Consider the following 19,994-nt stretch of genomic DNA (forward strand, 5'->3'; position numbering starts at 1 on the left):
ATGACATTGGATGCATTTGCCGAACAGGAGGATTGTGCTTTTCTCCAAAACAACTTTCATGGTGATTCTTTGGTTACATTTCACCCGAAATCCACAACAATTTGTCCAGATACTCCTGGATCAAAACAAAACTATCTGGTGTGTTGTGGCTATCTCAATCCCAGATCTTGCCACAGCCTCTGTGTGTGTTTGTGTTTTCTGTACATTATCCACGGACTTTACGGTTTTGAATGCATTTTAGTATGGAAGTTTTTTGTTTTCAGCTGGCAAACGCTAATTGGTTCCACCTGGAGTCAAATCCTCCACACATTCGAGTTTTCTAGGAAGAAAGCTTCAGAAACCTGAGAAAACATGATATTTCTTTCTGAAAACATGACATGGGATGCATTAGCCGAACAGGAAGAGTGTGCTTTTCTCCAAAACCACTTTCACTGTGATTTATGGTTACATTTCACCCGAAATCCACAACAATTTGTCCAGATACTCCTGGATGAAAACAAAACTATCTGGTGTGTTGTGGCTATCTCAATCCCAGATCTTGCTACAGCCTCTGTGTGTGTTTGGGTTTTCTGGACATTCTCTATGGACTTTACGGTTTTGAATGCATTTTAGCATGGACGTTTTTTGTTTTCAGCTGGCAAACGCTAATTGGTTCCACCTGGAGTCAAATCCTCCACACATTCCAGTTTTCTAGGAAGAAAGCTTCAGAAACCTGAGAAAACATGATATTTTTTTCTGTAAACATGACATTGCATGCATTTGCCGAACAGGAAGATTGTGCTTTTCTCCAAAACCACTTTCACGGTGATTTTTGGTTAAATTTCACCAGAAATAAACAACAATTTGTCCAGATACTCCTGGATGAAAACAAAACTCTCTGGTGTGTTGTGGCTATCTCAATCCCAGATCTTGCTACAGCCTCTGTGTGTGTTTGGGTTTTCTGGACATTCTCTATGGACTTTACGGTTTTGAATGCCTTTTAGCATGTAAGTTTTTTGTTTTCAGCTGGCAAACGCTAATTGGTTCCACCTGGAGTCAAATCCTCCACACATTCGAGTTTTCTAGGAAGAAAGCTTCAGAAACCTGAGAAAACATGATATTTCTTTCTGTAAACATGACATTGGATGCATTTGCCAAACAGGAAGATTGTGCTTTTCTCCAAAACCACTTTCACGGTGATTTTAGGTTACATTTCACCCGAAATCCACAACAATTTGTCCAGATACTCCTAGATGAAAACAAAACTCTCTGGTGTGTTGTGGCTATCTCAATCCCAGATCTTGCTACAGCCTCTCTGTGTGTTTGGGTTTTCTGTACATTCTCTATGGACTTTACGGTTTTGAATGCCTTTTAGCATGTAAGTTTTTTGTTTTCAGCTGGCAAACGCTAATTGGTTCCACCTGGAGTCAAATCCTCCACACATTCGAGTTTTCTAGGAAGAAAGCTTCAGAAACCTGAGAAAACATGATATTTCTTTCTGTAAACATGACATTGGATGCATTAGCCGAACAGGAAGAGTGTGCTTTTCTCCAAAACCACTTTCACGGTGATTTATGGTTTCATTTCACCCGAAATCCACAACAATTTGTCCAGATACTCCTGGATGAAAACAAAACTATCTGGTGTGTTGTGGCTATCTCAATCCCAGATCTTGCTACAGCCTCTGTGTGTGTTTGTGTTTTCTGGACATTCTCTATGGACTTTACGGTTTTGAATGCATTTTAGCATGGAAGTTTTTTGTTTTCAGCTGGCAAACGCTAATTGGTTCCACCTGGAGTCAAATCCTCCACACATTCGAGTTTTCTAGGAAGAAAGCTTCAGAAACCTGAGAAAACATGATATTTCTTTCTGTAAACATGACATTGCATGCATTTGCCGAACAGGAAGAGTGTGCTTTTCTCCAAAACCACTTTCACGGTGATTTTTGGTTACATTTCACCCGAAATCCACAACAATTTGTCCAGATACTCCTGGATGAAAACAAAACTATCTGGTGTGTTGTGGCTATCTCAATCCCAGATCTTGCTATAGCCTCTGTGTGTGTTTGGGTTTTCTGGCCATTCTCTATGGACTTTACGGTTTTGAATGCCTTTTAGCGTGGAAGTTTTTTGTTTTCAGCTGGCAAACGCTAATTGGTTCCACCTGGAGTCAAATCCTCCACACATTCGAGTTTTCTAGGAAGAAAGCTTCAGAAACCTGAGAAAACATGATATTTCTTTCTGTAAACATGACATTGCATGCATTTGCCGAACAGGAAGAGTGTGCTTTTCTCCAAAACCACTTTCACGGTGATTTTTGGTTACATTTCACCCGAAATCCACAACAATTTGTCCAGATACTCCTGGATGAAAACAAAACTATCTGGTGTGTTGTGGCTATCTCAATCCCAGATCTTGCTACAGCCTCTGTGTGTGTTTGGGTTTTCTGGACATTCTCTATAGACTTTACGGTTTTGAATGCATTTTAGCATGGAAGTTTTTTGTTTTCAGCTGGCAAACGCTAATTGGTTCCACCTGGAGTCAAATCCTCCACACATTCGAGTTTTCTAGGAAGAAAGCTCAGGAAACCTGAGAAAACATGATATTTCTTTCTGTAAACATGACATTGGATGCATTTGCCGAACAGGAGGATTGTGCTTTTCTCCAAAACAACTTTCATGGTGATTCTTTGGTTACATTTTACCCGAAATCCACAACAATTTGTCCAGATACTCCTGGATCAAAACAAAACTATCTGGTGTGTTGTGGCTATCTCAATCCCAGATCTTGCCACAGCCTCTGTGTGTGTTTGTGTTTTCTGTACATTATCCATGGACTTTACGGTTTTGAATGCATTTTAGTATGGAAGTTTTTTGTTTTCAGCTGGCAAACGCTAATTGGTTCCACCTGGAGTCAAATCCTCCACACATTCGAGTTTTCTAGGAAGAAAGCTTCAGAAACCTGAGAAAACATGATATTTCTTTCTGAAAACATGACATGGGATGCATTAGCCGAACAGGAAGAGTGTGCTTTTCTCCAAAACCACTTTCACTGTGATTTATGGTTACATTTCACCCGAAATCCACAACAATTTGTCCAGATACTCCTGGATGAAAACAAAACTATCTGGTGTGTTGTGGCTATCTCAATCCCAGATCTTGCTACAGCCTCTGTGTGTGTTTGGGTTTTCTGGACATTCTCTATGGACTTTACGGTTTTGAATGCATTTTAGCATGGACGTTTTTTGTTTTCAGCTGGCAAACGCTAATTGGTTCCACCTGGAGTCAAATCCTCCACACATTCCAGTTTTCTAGGAAGAAAGCTTCAGAAACCTGAGAAAACATGATATTTCTTTCTGTAAACATGACATTGCATGCATTTGCCGAACAGGAAGATTGTGCTTTTCTCCAAAACCACTTTCACGGTGATTTTTGGTTAAATTTCACCAGAAATAAACAACAATTTGTCCAGATACTCCTGGATGAAAACAAAACTCTCTGGTGTGTTGTGGCTATCTCAATCCCAGATCTTGCTACAGCCTCTGTGTGTGTTTGGGTTTTCTGGACATTCTCTATGGACTTTACGGTTTTGAATGCCTTTTAGCATGTAAGTTTTTTGTTTTCAGCTGGCAAACGCTAATTGGTTCCACCTGGAGTCAAATCCTCCACACATTCGAGTTTTCTAGGAAGAAAGCTTCAGAAACCTGAGAAAACATGATATTTCTTTCTGTAAACATGACATTGGATGCATTTGCCAAACAGGAAGATTGTGCTTTTCTCCAAAACCACTTTCACGGTGATTTTAGGTTACATTTCACCCGAAATCCACAACAATTTGTCCAGATACTCCTAGATGAAAACAAAACTCTCTGGTGTGTTGTGGCTATCTCAATCCCAGATCTTGCTACAGCCTCTCTGTGTGTTTGGGTTTTCTGTACATTCTCTATGGACTTTACGGTTTTGAATGCCTTTTAGCATGTAAGTTTTTTGTTTTCAGCAGGCAAACGCTAATTGGTTCCACCTGGAGTCAAATCCTCCACACATTCGAGTTTTCTAGGAAGAAAGCTTCAGAAACCTGAGAAAACATGATATTTCTTTCTGTAAACATGACATTGGATGCATTAGCCGAACAGGAAGAGTGTGCTTTTCTCCAAAACCACTTTCACGGTGATTTATGGTTTCATTTCACCCGAAATCCACAACAATTTGTCCAGATACTCCTGGATGAAAACAAAACTATCTGGTGTGTTGTGGCTATCTCAATCCCAGATCTTGCTACAGCCTCTGTGTGTGTTTGTGTTTTCTGGACATTCTCTATGGACTTTACGGTTTTGAATGCATTTTAGCATGGAAGTTTTTTGTTTTCAGCTGGCAAACGCTAATTGGTTCCACCTGGAGTCAAATCCTCCACACATTCGAGTTTTCTAGGAAGAAAGCTTCAGAAACCTGAGAAAACATGATATTTCTTTCTGTAAACATGACATTGCATGCATTTGCCGAACAGGAAGAGTGTGCTTTTCTCCAAAACCACTTTCACGGTGATTTTTGGTTACATTTCACCCGAAATCCACAACAATTTGTCCAGATACTCCTGGATGAAAACAAAACTATCTGGTGTGTTGTGGCTATCTCAATCCCAGATCTTGCTACAGCCTCTTTGTGTGTTTGGGTTTTCTGGCCATTCTCTATGGACTTTACGGTTTTGAATGCCTTTTAGCGTGGAAGTTTTTTGTTTTCAGCTGGCAAACGCTAATTGGTTCCACCTGGAGTCAAATCCTCCACACATTCGAGTTTTCTAGGAAGAAAGCTTCAGAAACCTGAGAAAACATGATATTTCTTTCTGTAAACATGACATTGCATGCATTTGCCGAACAGGAAGAGTGTGCTTTTCTCCAAAACCACTTTCACGGTGATTTTTGGTTACATTTCACCCGAAATCCACAACAATTTGTCCAGATACTCCTGGATGAAAACAAAACTATCTGGTGTGTTGTGGCTATCTCAATCCCAGATCTTGCTACAGCCTCTGTGTGTGTTTGGGTTTTCTGGACATTCTCTATAGACTTTACGGTTTTGAATGCATTTTAGCATGGAAGTTTTTTGTTTTCAGCTGGCAAACGCTAATTGGTTCCACCTGGAGTCAAATCCTCCACACATTCGAGTTTTCTAGGAAGAAAGCTCAGGAAACCTGAGAAAACATGATATTTCTTTCTGTAAACATGACATTGGATGCATTTGCCGAACAGGAGGATTGTGCTTTTCTCCAAAACAACTTTCATGGTGATTCTTTGGTTACATTTCACCCGAAATCCACAACAATTTGTCCAGATACTCCTGGATCAAAACAAAACTATCTGGTGTGTTGTGGCTATCTCAATCCCAGATCTTGCCACAGCCTCTGTGTGTGTTTGTGTTTTCTGTACATTATCCATGGACTTTACGGTTTTGAATGCATTTTAGTATGGAAGTTTTTTGTTTTCAGCTGGCAAACGCTAATTGGTTCCACCTGGAGTCAAATCCTCCACACATTCGAGTTTTCTAGGAAGAAAGCTTCAGAAACCTGAGAAAACATGATATTTCTTTCTGAAAACATGACATGGGATGCATTAGCCGAACAGGAAGAGTGTGCTTTTCTCCAAAACCACTTTCACTGTGATTTATGGTTACATTTCACCCGAAATCCACAACAATTTGTCCAGATACTCCTGGATGAAAACAAAACTATCTGGTGTGTTGTGGCTATCTCAATCCCAGATCTTGCTACAGCCTCTGTGTGTGTTTGGGTTTTCTGGACATTCTCTATGGACTTTACGGTTTTGAATGCATTTTAGCATGGACGTTTTTTGTTTTCAGCTGGCAAACGCTAATTGGTTCCACCTGGAGTCAAATCCTCCACACATTCCAGTTTTCTAGGAAGAAAGCTTCAGAAACCTGAGAAAACATGATATTTCTTTCTGTAAACATGACATTGGATGCATTTGCCGAACAGGAAGATTGTGCTTTTCTCCAAAACCACTTTCACGGTGATTTTTGGTTAAATTTCACCAGAAATAAACAACAATTGTCCAGATACTCCTGGATGAAAACAAAACTCTCTGGTGTGTTGTGGCTATCTCAATCCCAGATCTTGCTACAGCCTCTGTGTGTGTTTGGGTTTTCTGGACATTCTCTATGGACTTTACGGTTTTGAATGCCTTTTAGCATGTAAGTTTTTTGTTTTCAGCTGGCAAACGCTAATTGGTTCCACCTGGAATCAAATCCTCCACACATTCGAGTTTTCTAGGAAGAAAGCTTCAGAAACCTGAGAAAACATGATATTTCTTTCTGGAAACATGACATTGGATGCATTTGCCGAACAGGAAGATTGTGCTTTTCTCCAAAACCACTTTCACGGTGATTTTAGGTTACATTTCACCCGAAATCCACAACAATTTGTCCAGATACTCCTGGATGAAAACAAAACTCTCTGGTGTGTTGTGGCTATCTCAATCCCAGATCTTGCTACAGCCTCTGTGTGTGTTTGTGTTTTCTGGACATTCTCTATGGACTTTACAGTTTTGAATGCATTTTAGCATGGAAGATTTTTGTTTTGAGCTGGCAAACGCTAATTGGTTCCACCTGGAGTCAAATCCTCCACACATTCGAGTTTTCTAGGAAGAAAGCTTCAGAAACCTGAGAAAACATGATATTTCTTTCTGTAAACATGACATTGGATGCATTTGCCGAACAGGAAGATTGTGCTTTTCTCCAAAACCATTTTCACGGTGATTTTTGGTTACATTTCACCCGAAATCCACAACAAATTGTCCAGATACTCCTGGATGAAAACAAAACTATCTGGTGTGTTGTGGCTATCTCAATCCCAGATCTTGCTACAGCCTCTGTATTTGTTTGGGTTTTCTGGACATTCTCTATGGACTTTACGGTTTTGAATGCCTTTTAGCATGGAAGTTTTTTGTTTTCAGCTGGCAAACGCTAATTGGTTCCACCTGGAGTCAAATCCTCCACACATTCGAGTTTTCTAGGAAGAAAGCTTCAGAAACCTGAGAAAACATGATATTTCTTTCTGTAAACATGACATTAGATGCATTTGCCGAACAGGAAGAGTGTGCTTTTCTCCAAAACCACTTTCACGGTGATTTTAGGTTACATTTCACCGAAATGCACAACAATTTGTCCAGATACTCCTGGATGAAAACAAAACTATCTGGTGTGTTGTGGCTATCTCAATCCCAGATCTTGCTACAGCCTCTGTGTGTGTTTGTGTTTTCTGGACATTCTCTATGGACTTTACGGTTTTGAATGCCTTTTAGCATGTAAGTTTTTTGTTTTCAGCTGGCAAACGCTAATTGGTTCCACCTGGAGTCAAATCCTCCACACATTCGAGTTTTCTACGAAGAAAGCTCCAGAAACCTGAGAAAACATGATATTTCTTTCTGTAAACATGACATTGGATGCATTTGCCGAACAGGAAGATTGTGCTTTTCTCCAAAACCACTTTCACGGTGATTTTTGGTTACATTTCACCCGAAATCCACAACAATTTGTCCAGATACTCCTGGATGAAAACAAAACTATCTGGTGTGTTGTGGCGATCTCAATCCCAGATCTTGCTACAGCCTCTGTGTGTGTTTGGGTTTTCTGGACATTCTCTATGGACTTTACGGTTTTGAATGCATTTTAGCATGTAAGATTTTTGTTTTCAGCGGGCAAACGCTAATTAGTTCCACCTGGAATCAAATCCTCAACACATTCCAGTTTTCTAGGAAGAAAGCTTCAGAAACCTGAGAAAACATGATATTTCTTTCTGTAAACATGACATTGCATGCATTTGCCGAACAGGAAGATTGTGCTTTTCTCCAAAACCACTTTCACGGTGATTTTTGGTTACATTTCACCCGAAATCCACAACAATTTGTCCAGATACTCCTGGATGAAAACAAAACTATCTGGTGTGTTGTGGCTATCTCAATCCCAGATCTTGCTACAGCCTCTGTGTGTGTTTGGGTTTTCTGGACATTCTCTATGGACTTTACGGTTTTGAATGCATTTTAGCATGGAAGTTTTTTGTTTTCAGCTGGCAAACGCTAATTGGTTCCACCTGGAGTCAAATCCTCCACACATTCGAGTTTTCTAGGAAGAAAGCTTCAGAAACCTGAGAAAACATGATATTTCTTTCTGTAAACATGACATTGCATGCATTTGCCGAAAAGGAAGATTGTGCTTTTCTCCAAAACCACTTTCACGGTGATTTTTGGTTACATTTCACCCGAAATCCACAACAATTTGTCCAGATACTCCTGGATGAAAACAAAACTATCTGGTGTGTTGTGGCTATCTCAATCCCAGATCTTGCTACAGCCTCTGTGTGTGTTTGGGTTTTCTGGACATTCTCTATGGACTTTACGGTTTTGAATGCCTTTTAGCGTGGAAGTTTTTTGTTTTCAGCTGGCAAACGCTAATTGGTTCCACCTGGAGTCAAATCCTCCACACATTCGAGTTTTCTAGGAAGAAAGCTTCAGAAACCTGAGAAAACATGATATTTCTTTCTGTAAACATGACATTGCATGCATTTGCCGAACAGGAAGATTGTGCTTTTCTCCAAAACCACTTTCACGGTGATTTTAGGTTACATTTCACCCGAAATCCACAACAATTTGTCCAGATACTCCTAGATGAAAACAAAACTCTCTGGTGTGTTGTGGCTATCTCAATCCCAGATCTTGCTACAGCCTCTGTGTGTGTTTGTGTTTTCTGGACATTCTCTATGGACTTTACGGTTTTGAATGCATTTTAGCATGGAAGTTTTTTGTTTTCAGCTGGCAAACGCTAATTGGTTCCACCTGGAGTCAAATCCTCCACACATTCGAGTTTTCTAGGAAGAAAGCTTCAGAAACCTGAGAAAACATGATATTTCTTTCTGTAAACATGACATTGGATGCATTAGCCGAACAGGAAGAGTGTGCTTTTCTCCAAAACCACTTTCACGGTGATTTTTGGTTAAATTTCACCCGAAATCCACAACAATTTGTCAATTTACACCTGGGTGAAAACAAAACTATCTCGTGTGTTGTGGCTATCTCAATCCCAGATCTTGCTACAGCCTCTGTGTGTGTTTGTGTTTTCTGGACATTCTCTATGGACTTTATGGTTTTGAATGCATTTTAGCATGGAAGTTTTTTGTTTTCAGCTGGCAAACGCTAATTGGTTCCACCTGGAGTCAAATCCTCCACACATTCCAGTTTTCTAGGAAGAAAGCTTCAGAAACCTGAGAAAACATGATATTTCTTTCTGTAAACATGACATTGCATGCATTTGCCGAACAGGAAGATTGTGCTTTTCTCCAAAACCACTTTCACGGTGATTTTTGGTTACATTTCACCCGAAATGCACAACAATTTGTCCAGATACTCCTGGAGGAAAACAAAACTCTCTGGTGTGTTGTGGCTATCTCAATCCCAGATCTTGCTACAGCCTCTGTGTGTGTTTGGGTTTTCTGGACATTCTCTATGGACTTTACGGTTTTGAATGCCTTTTAGCATGTAAGTTTTTTGTTTTCAGCTGGCAAACGCTAATTGGTTCCACCTGGAATCAAATCCTCCACACATTCCAGTTTTCTAGGAAGAAAGCTTAAGAAACCTGAGAAAACATGATATTTCTTTCTGTAAACATGACATTGCATGCATTTGCCGAACAGGAAGATTGTGCTTTTTTCCAAAACCTCTTTCACGGTGATTTTTGGTTACATTTCACCCGAAATCCACAACAATTTGTCCAGATACTCCTGGATGAAAACAAAACTATCTGGTGTGTTGTGGCTATCTCAATCCCAGATCTTGCTACAGCCTCTGTGTGTGTTTGGGTTTTCTGGACATTCTCTATGGACTTTACGGTTTTGAATGCATTTTAGCATGGAAGTTTTTGTTTTCAGCTGGCAAACGCTAATTGGTTCCACCTGGAGTCAAATCCTCCACACATTCGAGTTTTCTAGGAAGAAAGCTCCAGAAAACTGAGAAAACATATTTCTTTCTGTAAGCATGACATTGGATACATTTGCCAAACAGGAAGATTGTGCTTTTCTCCAAAACCTCTTTCTTGGCGATTTTTGGTTAAATTTCACCCGAAATCCACAACAATTTGTCCAGATACTCCTGGATGAAAACAAAACTCTCTGGTGATTTGTAGCTATCTCAATCCCAGATCTTGCTACAGCCTCTGTGTGTGTTTGTGTTTTCTGGATATTCTCTATGGACTTTAAGGTTTTGAATGCATTTTAGCAGCACCCTTTTTGTTTTCTGCTGGCAAACGCTAATTGGTTCCACCTGGAGTCAAATCCTCCACACATTCGAGTTTTCTAGGAAGAAAGCTTCAGAAACCTGAGAAAACATGATATTTCTTTCTGTAAACATGACATTGGATGCATTTGCAGAACAGGAAGATTGTGCTTTTCTCCAAAACCACTTTCACGGTGATTTTTGGTTACATTTCACCCGCAATCCACAACAATTTGTCCAGATACTCCTGGATGAAAGCAAAAGTCTCTTGTGATTTTTAGCTATCTCAATCCCAGATCTTGCTACAGCCTCTGTGTGTGTTTGTGTTTTCTGGACATTCTCTATGGACTTTACGGTTTTGAATGCATTTTAGCATGGAAGATTTTTGTTTTCAGCTGGCAAACGCTAATTGGTTCCACCTGGAGTCAAATCCTCCACACATTCGAGTTTTCTAGGAAGAAAGCTTCAGAAACCTGAGAAAACATGATATTTCTTTCTGTAAACATGACATTGGATACATTTGCCGAACAGGAAGATTGTGCTTTTCTGCAAAACCACTTTCACGGTGATTTTTGGTTAAATTTCACCCAAAATCCACAACAATTTGTGCAGATACTCCTGGATGAAAACAAAACTATCTGGTGATTTGTAGCTATCTCAATCCCAGATCTTGCTACAGCCTCTATGTGTGTTTGTGTTTTCTGGATATTCTCTATGGACTTTAAGGTTTTGAATGCATTTTAGCAGGACCCTTTTTGTTTTCTGCTGGCAAATGCTAATTGGTTCCACCTGGAGTCAAATATTCCACACATTCGAGTTTTCTAGGAAGAAAGCTCCAGAAACCTGAGAAAACATGATATTTCTTTCTGTAAACATGACATTGGATACATTTGCCAAACAGGAAGATTGTGCTTTTCTCCAAAACCACTTTCACGGTGATTTTTGGTTAAATTTCACCCGAAATCCACAACAATTTGTCCAGATACTCTTGGATGAAAACAAAACTATCTGGTGATTTGTAGCTATCTCAATCCCAGATCTTGCTACAGCCTCTGTGTGTGTTTGTGTTTTCTGTACATTCTCTATGGACTTTAAGGTTTTGAATGCATTTTAGCAGGACCCTTTTTGTTTTCTGCTGGCAAACGCTAATTGGATCCACCTGGAGTCAAATACACCACGCATTCGAGTTTTCTAGGAAGAAAGCTTCAGAAACCTGAGAAAACATGATATTTATATTTGTAAACATGACCTTCGATACATTTGCTGAAAAGGAAGATTGTGCTTTTCTCCAAAACCACTTTCATGGTGATTTTTGGTTAAATTTCACCCGAAATCCACAACAATTTGTCCAGATACTCCTGGATGAAAACAAAACTATCTGGTGATTTGTAGCTATCTCAATCCCAGATCTTGCTACAGCCTCTGTGTGTGTTTGTGTTTTCTGGATATTCTCTATGGACTTTAAGGTTTTGAATGCATTTTAGCAGGACCCTTTTTGTTTTCTGTTGGAAAACGCTAATTCGTTCCAGCTGCAGTCAAATACTCCACACATTCAAGTTTTCTAGGAAGAAAGCTTCTGAAACCTGAGAAAACATGATATTTCTTTCTGTAAACATGACATTGGATACATTTTCCGAACAGCAAGATTGTGCTTTTCTCCAAAACCACTTTCACGGTGATTTTTGGTTAAATTTCACCCGCAATCCACAACAATTTGTCCAGATACTCCTGGATGAAAACAAAACTCTCTGGTGATTTGTAGCTATCTCAATCCCAGATCTTGCTACAGCCTCTGTGTGTGTTTGTGTTTTCTGGATATTCTCTATGGACTTTAAGGTTTTGAATGCATTTTAGCAGGACCCTTTTTGTTTTCTGCTGGCAAACGCTAATTGGTTCCAGCTGGAGTCAAATCCTCCACACATTCGAGTTTTCTAGGAAGAAAGCTCCAGAAACCTGAGAAAACATGATATTTATATTTGTAAACATGACATTGGATTCACTTGCTGAACAGAAAGATTGTGCTTTTCTCCAAAACCACTTTCACAGTGATTTTTTGGTTAATTTCACCCTGATACTACAACATTTTGTCCAGATACTCCTGGATGAAAACAAAACTATCTGGTGATTTGTAGCTATCTCAATCCCAAATCTTGCTACAGCCTCTGGTGCGTTTGTGTTTTCTGGATATTCTCTATGGACTTTAAGGTTTTGAATGCATTTTAGCAGGATCCTTTTTGTTTTCTGCTGGCAAACGCTAATTGGTTCCACCTGGAGTCAAATCCTCCACACATTCGAGGTTTCTAGGAAGAAAGCTCCAGAAACCTGAGAAAACATGATATTTCTTTCTGTAAACATGACATTGGATACATTTGCCAAACAGGAAGATTGTGCTTTTCTCCAAAACCACTTTCACGGTGATTTTTGGTTAAATTTCACCCGAAATCCACAACAATTTGTCCAGATACTCCTGGATGAAAACAACACTCTCTGGTGATTTGTAGCTTTCTCAATCCCAGATCTTCCTACAGCCTATGTGTGTGTTTGTGTTTTCTGGTTATTCTCTATGGACTTTAAGGTTTTGAATGCATTTCAGAAGGACCCTTTTTGTTTTCTGCTGGCAAACGCTAATTGGTTCCACCTGGAGTCAAACACTCCAAACATTCGAGTTTTCTTGGAAGAAAGCTTCAGAAACCTGAGAAAACATGATATTTCTTTCTGTAAACATGACATTGGATACATTGGCCGAACAGGAAGATTGTGCTTTTCTCCAAAACCACTTTCACGGTGATTTTTTGGTTAAATTTCACTTCAAAACGACAACAATTTGTCCAGATACTCCTGGATGAAAACAAAACTATCTGGTGATTTGTAGCTATCTCAATCCCAGATCTTGCTACAGCCTCTGTGTGTGTTTGTGTTTTCTGGATATTCTCTATGGACTTTAAGGTTTTGAATGCATTTTAGCGGGACCCTTTTTGTTTTCTGCTGGCAAACGCTAATTGTTTCCACCTGGAGTCAAACACTCCACACATTCGAGTTTTCTAGGAAGAAAGCTTCAGAAACCTGAGAAAACATGATATTTCTTTCTGTAAACATGACATTGGATACATTTGCAGAACAGGAAGATTGTGCTTTTCTCCAAAACCACTTTCATGGTGATTTTTGGTTAAATTTCACCTGAAATCCACAACAATTTGTCCAGATACTCCTGGATGAAAGCAAAACTATCTTGTGATTTGCAGCTTTCTCAATCCCAGATCTTGCTACAGCCACTGTGTGTGTTTGTGTTTTCTGGTTATTCTCTATGGACTTTAAGGTTTTGAATGCATTTTAGCAGGACCCTTTTTGTTTTCTGCTGGCAAACGCTAATTGGTTCCACCTGGAGTCAAACACTCCAAACATTCGAGTTTTCTAGGAAGAAAGCTTCAGAAACCTGAGAAAACATGATATTTCTTTCTGTAAACATGACATTGGATACATTGGACGAACAGAAAGATTGTGCTTTTCTCCAAAACCACTTTCACGGTGATTTTTGGTTAAATTTCACCCGAAATCCACAACAATTTGTCCAGATACTCCTGGATGAAAACAAAACTATCTGGTGATTTGTAGCTATCTCAATCACAGATCTTGCTACAGCCTCTGTGTGTGTTTGTGTTTTCTGGATATTCTCTATGGACTTTAAGGTTTTGAATGCATTTTAGCAGGACCCTTTTTGTTTTCTGCTGGCAAACGCTAATTGGTTCCACCTGGAGTCAAACACTCCAAACATTCGAGTTTTCTAGGAAGAAAGCTTCAGAAACCTGAGAAAACATGATATTTCTTTCTGTAAACATGACATTGGATACATTGGCCGAACAGGAAGATTGTGCTTTTCTCCAAAACCACTTTCACGGTGATTTTTTGGTTAAATTTCACCCAAAATCCACAACAATTTGTCCAGATACCCCTGGATGAAAACAAAACTATCTGGTGATTTGTAGCTATCTCAATCCCAGATCTTCCTACAGCCTCTGTGTGTGTTTGTGTTTTCTGGATATTCTCTATGGACTTTAAGGTTTTGAATGCATTTTAGCAGGACCCTTTTTGTTTTCTGCTGGCAAATGCTAATTGGTTCCACCTGGAGTCAAATGCTCCACACATTCGAATTTTCTAGGAAGAAAGCTTCAGAAACCTGAGAAAACATGATATTTCTTTCTGTAAACATGACATTGGATACATTGGCCGAACAGGAAGATTGTGCTTTTCTCCAAAACCACTTTCACGGTGATTTTTGGTTAAATTTCACTTCAAAACTACAACAATTTGTCCGGATACTCCTGGATGAAAACAAAACTGTCTGGTGATTTGTAGCTATCTCAATCCCAGATCTTGCTACAGCCTCTGTGTGTGTTTGTGTTTTCTGGATATTCTCTATGGACTTTAAGGTTTTGAATGCATTTTAGCAGGACCCTTTTTGTTTTCTGCTGGCAAACGCTAATTGGTTCCACCTGGAGTCAAACACTCCACACATTCGAGTTTTCTAGGAAGAAAGCTTCATAAACCTGAGAAAACATGATATTTCTTTCTGTAAACATGACATTGGATACATTGGCCGAACAGGAAGATTGTGCTTTTCTCCAAAACCACTTTCACGGTGATTTTTTGGTTAAATTTCACCCAAAATCCACAACAATTTGTCCAGATACTCCTGGATGAAAACAAAACTGTCTGGTGATTTGTAGCTATCTCAATCCCAGATCTTGCTACAGCCTCTGTGTGTGTTTGTGTTTTCTGGATATTCTCTATGGACTTTAAGGTTTTGAATGCATTTGAGCAGGACCCTTTTTGTTTTCTGCTGGCAAAGGCTAATTGGTTCCACCTGGAGTCAAACACTCCACACATTCGAGTTTTCTAGGAAGAAAGCTTCAGAAACCTGAGAAAACATGATATTTCTTTCTGTAAACATGACAATGGATACATTTGCCGAACAGGAAGATTGTTATTTTCTCCAAAACCACTTTCACGGTGATTTTTGGTTAAATTTCACCCAAAATCCACAACAATTTGTCCAGATACTCCTGGATGAAAGCAAAACTATCTGGTGATTTGTAGCTTTCTCAATCCCAGATCTTCCTACAGCCTCTGTGTGTGTTTGTGTTTTCTGGATATTCTCTATGGACTTTAAGGTTTTGAATGCATTTCAGGAGGACCCTTTTTGTTTTCTGCTGGCAAACCCTAATTGGTTCCACCTGGAGTCAAACACTCCACACATTCGAGTTTGCTAGGAAGAAAGCTTCAGAAACCTGAGAAAACATGATATTTCTTTCTGTAAACATGACATTGGATACATTGGCCGAACAGGAAGATTGTGCTTTTCTCCAAAACCACTTTCACGGTGATTTTTGCTTACATTTCACCCGAAATCCACAACAATTTGTCCAGATACTCCTCGAAGAAAACAAAACCATCTGGTGATTTGTAGCTATCTCAATCCCAGATCTTGCTACAGCCTCTGTGCGTGTTTGTGTTTTCTGGATATTCTCTATGGACTTTAAGGTTTTGAATGCATTTTAGCAGGACCCTCTTTGTTTTCTGCTGGCAAACGCTAATTGGTTCCACCTGGAGTCAAACACTCCACACATTCGAGTTTTCTAGGAAGAAAGCTTCATAAACCTGAGAAAACATGATAATTCTTTCTGTAAATATGACATTGGATACATTTGCAGAACAGGAAGATTGTGCTTTTCTCCAAAACCACTTTGACGGTGATTTTTGGTTAAATTTCACTTCAAAACTACAACAATTTGTCCGGATAATCCTGGATGAAAACAAAACTGTCTGGTGATTTGTAGCTATCTCAATCCCAGATCTTGCTACAGCCTCTGTGTGTGTTTGTGTTTTCTGTACATTCTCTATGGACTTTAAGGTTTTGAATGCATTTTAGCAGGACCCTTTTTGTTTTCTGCTGGCAAACGCTAATTGGTTCCACCTGGAGTCAAACACTCCACACATTCGAGTTTTCTAGGAAGAAAGCTTCAGAAACCTGAGAAAACATGATATTTCTTTCTGTAAACATGACATTGGATACATTTGCCGAACAGGAAGATTGTGCTTTTCTCCAAAACCAGTTTCACGGTGATTTTTTGGTTAAATTTCACTTCAAAACTACAACAATTTGTCCAGATACTCCTGGATGAAAACAAAACTATCTGGTGATTTGTAGCTATCTCAATCCCAGATCTTGCTACAGCCTCTGTGTGTGTTTGTGTTTTCTGGATATTCTCTATGGACTTTAAGGTTTTGAATGCATTTTAGCAGGACCCTTTTTGTTTTCTGCTGGCAAACGCTAATTGGTTCCACCTGGAGTCAAACACTCCACACATTCGAGTTTTCTAGGAAGAAAGCTTCAGAAACCTGAGAAAACATGATATTTCTTTCTGTAAACATGACATTGGATACATTTGCCGAACAGGAAGACTGTTATTTTCTCCAAAACCACTTTCACGGTGATTTTTGTTTAAATTTCACCCGAAATCCACAACAATTTGTCCAGATACTCCTGGATGAAAGCAAAGCTATCTGGTGATTTGTAGCTTTCTCAATCCCAGATCTTCCTACAGCCTCTGTGTGTGTTTGTGTTTTCTGGATATTCTCTATGGACTTTAAGGTTTTGAATGAATTTCAGGAGGACGCTTTTTGTTTTCTGCTGGCAAACGCTAATTGGTTCCACCTGGAGTCAAATACGCCACACATTCGAGTTTTCTAGGAAGAAAGCATCAGAAACCTGAGAAAACATGAGATTTCTTTCTGTAAACATGACATTGGATACATTTGCCGAACAGGAAGATTGTGCTTTTCTCCAAAACCACTTTCACGGTGATTTTTGGTTAAATTTCACCCGAAATCCACAACAATTTGTCCAGATATTCCTGGATGTAAACAAAACTATATGGTGATTTGTAGCTATCTCAATCACAGATCTTGCTACAGCCTCTGTGTGTGTTTGTGTTTTCTGGATATTCTCTATGGACTTTAAGGTTTTGAATGCATTTTAGCAGGACCCTTTTTGTTTTCTGCTGGCAAACGCTAATTGGTTCCACCTGGAGTCAAATACTCCACACATTCGAGTTTTCTAGGAAGAAAGCTTCAGAAACCTGAGAAAACATGATATTTCTTTCTGTAAACATGACAATGGATACATTTGCCGAACAGGAAGATTGTTATTTTCTCCAAAACCACTTTCACGGTGATTTTTGGTTAAATTTCACCCAAAATCCACAACAATTTGTCCAGATACTCCTGGATGAAAGCAAAACTATCTGGTGATTTGTAGCTTTCTCAATCCCAGATCTTCCTACAGCCTCTGTGTGTGTTTGTGTTTTCTGGTTATTCTCTATGGACTTTAAGGTTTTGAATGCATTTCAGAAGGACCCTTTTTGTTTTCTGCTGGCAAATGCTAATTGGTTCCACCTGGAGTCAAACACTCCACACATTCGAGTTTTCTAGGAAGAAAGCTTCAGAAACCTGAGAAAACATGATAATTCATTCTGTAAACATGACATTGGATACATTTGCAGAACAGGAAGATTGTGCTTTTCTCCAAAACCACTTTCACGGTGATTTTTGGTTAAATTTCACTTCAAAACTACAACAATTTGTCCGGATACTCCTGGATGAAAACAAAACTGTCTGGTGATTTGTAGCTATCTCAATCCCAGATATTGCTACAGCCTCTGTGTGTGTTTGTGTTTTCTGGATATTCTCTATGGACTTTAAGGTTTTGAATGCATTTTAGCAGGACCCTTTTTGTTTTCTGCTGGCAAACGCTAATTGGTTCCACCTGGAGTCAAACACTCCACACATTCGAGTTTTCTAGGAAGAAAGCTTCAGAAACCTGAGAAAACATGATAATTCTTTCTGTAAACATGACATTGGATACATTTGCCGAACAGGAAGATTGTGCTTTTCTCCAAAACCACTTTCACGGTGATTTTTGGTTAAATTTCACCCGAAATCCACAACAATTTGTCCAGATACTCCTGGATGAAAACAAAACTATCTGGTGATTTGTAGCTATCTCAATCCCAGATCTTGCTACAGCCTCTGTGTGTGTTTGTGTTTTCTGGATATTCTCTATGGACTTTAAGGTTTTGAATGCATTTTAGCAGGACCCTTTTTGTTTTCTGCTGGCAAACGCTAATTGGTTCCACCTGGAGTCAAACACTCCACACATTCGAGTTTTCTAGGAAGAAAGCTTCATAAACCTGAGAAAACATGAAATTTCTTTCTGTAAACATGACATTGGATACATTTGCCGAACAGGAAGATTGTGCTTTTCTCCAAAACCACTTTCACGGTCATTTTTTGGTTAAATTTCACTTCAAAACTACAACAATTTGTCCAGATACTCCTGGAAGAAAACAAAACTATCTGGTGATTTGTAGCTATCTCAATCCCAGATCTTGCTACAGCCTCTGTGTGTGTTTGTGTTTTCTGGATATTCTCTATGGACTTTAAGGTTTTGAATGCATTTTAGCAGGACCCTTTTTGTTTTCTGATGGCAAACGCTAATTGGTTCCACCTGGAGTCAAACACTCCACACATTCGAGTTTGCTAGGAAGAAAGCTTCAGAAACCTGAGAAAACATGATATTTCTTTCTGTAAACATGACATTGGATACATTTGCCGAACAGGAAGATTGTGCTTTTCTCCAAAACCACTTTCACAGTGATTTTTGGTGAAATTTCACTTCAAAACTACAACAATTTGTCCACATACTCCTGGATGAAAGCAAAAATATCTGGTGATTTGTAGCTTTCTCAATCCCAGATCTTCCTACAGCCTCTGTGTGTGTTTGTGTTTTCTGGTTATTCTCTATGGACTTTAAGGTTTTGAATGCATTTTAGCAGGACCCTTTTTGTTTTCTGCTGGCAAACGCTAATTGGTTCCACCTGGAGTCAAACACTCCAAACATTCGAGTTTTCTAGGAAGAAAGCTTCAGAAACCTGAGAAAACATGATATTTCTTTCTGTAAACATGACATTGGATACATTGGACGAACAGGAAGATTGTGCTTTTCTCCAAAACCACTTTCACGGTGATTTTTGGTTAAATTTCACCCGAAATTCACAACAATTTGTCCAGATACTCCTGGATGAAAACAAAACTATCTGGTGATTTGTAGCTATCTCAATCCCAGATCTTGCTACAGCCTCTGTGTGTGTTTGTGTTTTCTGGATATTCTCTATGGACTTTAAGGTTTTGAATGCATTTTAGCAGGACCCTTTTTGTTTTCTGCTGGCAAAGGCTAATTGGTTGCAGCTGGAGTCAAATCCTCCACACATTCGAGTTTTCTAGGAAGAAACCTTCAGAAACCTGAGAAAACATGATATTTCTTTCTGTAAACATGACATTGGATACATTGGACGAACAGGAAGATTGTGCTTTTCTCCAAAACCACTTTCACGGTGATTTTTGGTTAAATTTCACCCGAAATCCACAACAATCTGTACAGATACTCCTGGATGAAAACAAAACTATCTGGTGATTTGTAGCTATCTCAATCCCAGATCTTGCTACAGCCTCTGTGTGTGTTTGTGTTTTCTGGATATTCTCTATGGACTTTAAGGTTTTGAATGCATTTTAGCAGGACCCTTTTTGTTTTCTGCTGGCAAACGCTAATTGGTTCCACCTGGAGTCAAACACTCCACACATTCGAGTTTTCTAGGAAGAAAGCTTCAGAAACCTGAGAAAACATGATA

Source organism: Oryctolagus cuniculus, chromosome 16, assembly GCF_051225735.1.
Source record: "Oryctolagus cuniculus isolate XC-2025 breed Fujian yellow rabbit chromosome 16, ASM5122573v1, whole genome shotgun sequence".
NCBI lineage: Eukaryota > Metazoa > Chordata > Mammalia > Lagomorpha > Leporidae > Oryctolagus > Oryctolagus cuniculus.